At 42.5% G+C, this 5,630-nt stretch overlaps 1 pseudogene; it reads left to right on the top strand.

The window, feature by feature from the left end:
• The first annotated feature begins 1,238 nt into the window (after positions 1-1,238).
• On the top strand, positions 1,239-4,872 carry LOC104944530 (SH2 domain-containing adapter protein D pseudogene; annotated as a pseudogene).
• Positions 4,873-5,630: the final 758 nt, after the last annotated feature.

The following is a 5,630-nucleotide window of genomic DNA, read 5'->3' as shown; positions in this document are numbered from 1 at the left end:
GGGGGGGGGGTAGTGTTAGTGCAGGGTGTAATAGGGTAGAAGGAGGAGGCGCGACCAGGTCACTAGGTTAGTTCGTGGCCCGAAGTCTGGACTTCCTCCCAGGTACGCCCTAGTCCTTTGTTCAGGGTTAGACTCGTCTCCCTTCCCACACACTACGTTTGTAGAACCTTGCCAGGGACGTCAGGTCAAATTAGCAATATCGTCACTCCGAACATTTGCACTTCTGTCCTAGCTTAATGTAACTGTAGTAGGACTGTGTTTCCGGACAGGTTTTCACAATGTCACCTTCTATTCAAAGGGGGTCTAAGGATATAGACAAAATACAGAAGAAGAGGTACGTATGTGTATACACAAATACGCAATCGTCTTAGTTCTAACAATCTGTTGAAAATGAGCTCCCTTGTTCCTGGGTTTCACACTAGGATATAGGACAACCCTGGTCTAGTTATGCAACACTATGTCAGAAATAGAAAGACCCTTACTCTAGGTCTCTAGTTCAGTCTAGTACAACCCGTGTGTCTTTGTGTTCTAGGGTATTCTAATTTTGAAGAAGGGGGTTTCAAAAAGAAGTCTACAATGTCTTTACGTAGAAACCGAGAAGTCCCTGAGCTCATAGAAGGACATAGAAAGAAGAGCGGGGGGACGGGAATTTCAGCTGGATGACCTCATCCAGTCTCCCCGCCCCTGGGAAAAAGTGAGCTCATGAGTGTCGTAAAGAAAGAGGCATTTACGGTCTTTTAACAGACTTAGATGGCCTTACCCACTGTAGCACACAATCCAATTTACCCGCCTGGACCTGGGATAATGGAACATCTGTGAAAGGATGAAACAAAAGCCATGAACACTCAACAAAATGCCTTATTTTTCTATCAGATTGGACAGGCCTCAGTGGTTTTGTCATCTTGTTTTTGGTGTCCCAGATAATGAGGGGATTTTCTTACATTCCCAAACCTTTTTTGAGGAAGCATATAACCGTTTTGTAAACTATACAATAGAGGATAAGGGCCACATGAGACTTTGTTTTTGGGGGGATGTGACCAAATGTTTTTTAAAAATCTCTGAATTCTGACTTTTTTTCTCAGAATCCTCACTTTTATCTCAACATCTCACATTTGTTTTCACATGTGTCCCCAATCCTCTTCCGTAGTAAACACTTCAGGGCTTTTGTAGACTTTCCTTGTTTTGGGAAAAAGTGCAAAAATCATTACAAATCCCTTCAGTCAAGCTAAAACAAAAAAATACTCCAGTGATGTCACTCGATAAATAATTCAAATGCTTGGAGAACATTCGTGCGAGCTGCTTTCTTTCCTGCTCAGTTTTGTTCGTTGGTTTTCCCCATGCATTTGTAGTGAAAATGAAAGGAGACGCATCTCTTGTTGCAGTCGATGTGCAGATATTTCAATGAATGAACGGTCGGCTGACTGCGAAAGGGAATAGGAGGATATTCCTTTGGGAATGAAGCGCCTCCCCTTTAATCGCTCGGCTGAGTTTGTCTCGGAGCTGTAGTCGCTCTCTGCACTCGCACATTTGCAGTCAAGAACTCAGCACCTGATTTCAGAGCTCTTGTTTTGAAATGAAAGCTGCTGTTTTTCCCCTTTTCTTGTGTTTTTGTGGAATATAAAGCGCCTGGAGTGGAGGGTTTTATCGCTTCTTTGTGCCGTTTTATTATCATCGTCATGAAGAAACGTGGAATAAAGCGTTCAAAGTGGCTGAAGGACTGAAGGCTTGGTAAGTGAGTGCGCTCTACTACTCACTGCGATTTAAATCCACTGTTTTGGTGACTGATTTGACTTTAAGTTTAGGAAAAAACATCTTATTTCCTGGACAAAGCTTCCCAAATAAGCCTGTTCCAAAAGTAAACATGTTGCATTTAATGTTGGTTAAAAATCCAAACATTTCAATCCATTTCAATTTATTTTAATTCCTCATAGTTTAGTATAGATATTCTCATACAGTCATTGTGTTCCCCCCTTTTTCAATCAGCGTGTTAACGTTGGATTTTATTGCAGGGGTGTGAAATGTGATTGCATCCTTTGGGCAAAGTCCAGACGCCAGACGTTATTGCCCCCTGCATAAAATAAAAGGAGTGTGTAAAGCCCAGCTGTTGGTGTAGTTTAATGTCAAATGAAGCATGTAAACGTGGGGGCTCTGTGATCAGGAGGAAGTTGTCCATAATTATTATACAAGGATAAGGACCTGTGGATTAATTTTGTTCTTGGTTGGATGTGTTTATCCCTCTTTTATCTTGTCCAATCCATAACTGCAACAGAAATGGGGTCAAGCGTTAACCTGCATGTCCCTGTTTGCCCCTGCAGCCTCCTGCTCTCACTCCTCCACACACCAGCCCGTCTGGACGCTGCGATGGCCAAGTGGCTGAAAGACTACCTGAGCTTTGGCAGCAGGAAGGTTCCTCCACAGCCTCCCACACCAGACTACACAGAGAGCGAGATCCTCAAGGCGTACCGGCTCCAGAGGGACATGGACTTCGAGGATCCCTACGAGGACTCGGAAAGCAGAACCAGGGGTGAATCTGGGACTTCTGACCCCGCCACACCGGTGTACGGCTCTCCCATGAAGTCCTCCACCGTGGACGTGAAATCCCCCAAACACAGACTGATCAAAGTGGACTCTCAGGAGCTGGGCCGCACAAAGATCCTCCTCAGTGCCGTGTCTTTAGACGACCAGCAAGAGCCTGTAAGAGCCTCACTTTCTTTCTCAGCATGTGTTCGTACACTGAAAAAACTTGACTTTAATTAAATGTATCATGTCAATATAACTGTAAGAGGTTAGTTGAAAGCAATACTATTATGTTGCACCTTATATTTTCTACCTATACTTGATACTATTGCTTTCAACTAACCTAATACAGTTATGTGAGATCTGTTGACATTAATTAAAGTCAACCTTTCAGTGTTTTCAATATAGATGTTTAAAGCAAAAAGCTGATCATAACACAAATGTATTCCTTATTTGGAATTGGAGAGAATTGGATGGATGAAGGGAATGCAAGAACGTCATGGAGGATGAAAAACACTCTTCATCTAATCCCCTTTCCATCACCGTGACAGCCTATTGATTAGACTCCATAAGCAAGTGACTAGTAATGTGTGTCTGAAATATGCATTGTTTACATAAATCACATTACATCCCATGCGCCGCATAAATCCGCTCCCGTGGATGGAAGAAAGAATTATTGATGGCTGGAGCGGACCATTGAGTAGGAGAGGGTCACAGTCCCGGGAGTTTATGTCCTTCCATAAATAATAAATGGGGTTTAGTTTTTCAAGCTGAGAGAGACCCCCGCTTGAGCACATGTTAGGGGCCCTATACAGTCACCACGTGGAGATATGCCAAGGGCCACAGGGGGGTATAATTTATAGCTGTATGTGTCATCACTGCAGTGCTTTCCCTGCTGTGTACTGTGCATGTTGTGCTATAGAGAGCATACACAGATACTGCACAGACAAAAAAAAAGCAAACAGATGTTGAGTCTGAGCAACTGGAGCGGAAGCAAAGGCTTTACAAGGAAAATGGTCTTCACATCAATTCAGCTCACATATGCTGAGTAAGTTAAGGAGTATTTCAGGGATTTCATCGCTGCAGTTAAATCCATGACTCCGCTCATGGAAAATGCTACAAGTGCGTAAGTCCCGAAGTGGATTGGAGTAATAGTCTTAACTCAAGTCGATAGCTTCCCCCCTTCTACTCCCTTCTGCTCTCATTTATTTCCCAGGGTCTCTGGGAACATCCGCACTCTAATTAAAATGGCAGATTCCTGTGCATCGATAACCTGTTGTACAATCAACAGGGGATTAGAATGTCATTTTGTCAGGGCGTGCGCATGTTCAGCTGGAAATTTTGGGAAGTGAGCCTTGCAACAGTGACTTCCTTTGTCACAGAGTGAGACAGGGATGAATGTGTATGTGCTTGTGTACATGTATTTGTGTGTGTTTGTTTGTGAACATATGGCTGCCTTTGTTGCTGTCAGGGTGCCAGATGACCGCTGTTTTCCTCCTGTGCTTGCATGAAGGAACAAATGCTCCCAACCAGCCAACCAGATCTATCTATTACTCCCTGTGTTCTCTTCCCAAAGCCAAAAAATTCCTCATCTACAGACAGGACTGTTTCTGGCTGCATTACATAAAGCGGAAAAATAGCAACAAACATCAAATATTATCCCTTCTTTAAGTGTTTTAAGAGGGAACTGTGTTGTGCAGCTACTACGTATACAGTTTGCTTGTGTGATTTTGCACCCTAAAGATGCAAATGAGTATCTTGATGATCCTCAAAAAGCGTTTTGTCTGTAACCAAACATATAGTTAAGGTGCCATTCAGCGAGGATGTGATTGCTTGTTAGGAGTGTTGCACTGCTCTCTCTTTGTTGGGTCTTGATGAGCTATTGTGTTCCTTTCTAGCATTCACATGTAATGCAGACTGCAAACTCCTAATTATCAGAAAATATTCGGATTCCTACGACGCTTTTATTCAAGTGTGTCAATCAAAAGTGTGATTAACGATTCGCAGCTTTTACAGAATGCTGATATGAAATCGTCAAAGCCTATAATTACAATGTTGTGCCTGCAAGAAAGAACCTTTCAGATATTTGTGTTCATTTTATAACATAAAAAACACTGGAGATATTTTTCTCCAACAAGGACAAGTTAATGATCTGTAACCAAACCCATTTACCCTCATCACTAAGTGTGTGTTTTGTCCTTCAGGTGGTGCCGTCTGCTCCGCTGGCAAGAGACACGGATTACTCGGACCCGTTCGATGCTCACATGAGCCACAGGTCAGAGCCGGACCTCAGAACCGTTCCCTGCGAGAACAACGGCTACATGGAGCCGTACGAGGCTCAGAGGGTCATCACAGGTCAGTGGATTCATCAGTCACTATCTTATCAGTCTTATAATGATTCAGTGAGTTCTTGTTTTCATACAGGAAAAGCTTCTTTGGCAAATATACAGACAGGAGGAAGAAGAAGGTGAGGCATCAACTTTCCTCAGCTGAAGTTCTGAGTGGCTCATAAAATCTGCTCGGTAATACTAAAAAGAACATATGTAAGGAGGGGAAAAGGAACAATGCCAGGTAGTGAAACAATTTAATTCCGTTTCCTTTACTGCTTCCCTTAGTTTTATCTCTGATAGTTAGCTCCATAATTGCATTAATAATACGAGATTAAGTTCTTACCTCCCAGTCTGTTATTATATTGCATTTCAGGTGCACAAACTCATAACAAAATATGGATCTGTGGCACATGTAATAATATCAACATTGATCTGATAATCTGTATTTGATGACCGGTCAGAGCTTTATCTCTCCACCTTTTTCTTTATATTCAATTATTTCTGCCTTAACAGAATAATGCATTCTTATTTCCACATGTTCTTATTTCTAAAAAACAACTGGTATTTAGTTCAGTATTGCTCTTTAAATCTATGTTATTGACTCCACTTGTGAATGCACAGTTCTTCTCTGCTGTGTTAACCTGTCCACTCCACTGCGTTTGTCTATCGGTGGCTTCCCGTCAGACACGTCTCTCCAGTCTCTCCCTTGTGATTGTCTCCCACATCCTCTAGCTCACATCTATCGTTTTCCATTTGTCTCTCAGCCTATAACATCTCTGTCTG

Source organism: Notothenia coriiceps, unplaced genomic scaffold, assembly GCF_000735185.1.
Source record: "Notothenia coriiceps isolate Sejong01 unplaced genomic scaffold, NC01 NC01_scaffold00008321, whole genome shotgun sequence".
Lineage (NCBI taxonomy): Eukaryota > Metazoa > Chordata > Actinopteri > Perciformes > Nototheniidae > Notothenia > Notothenia coriiceps.
Note: the sequence above shows the minus strand (reverse complement) of the source record. Positions and strands in the feature narration are given on the sequence as shown.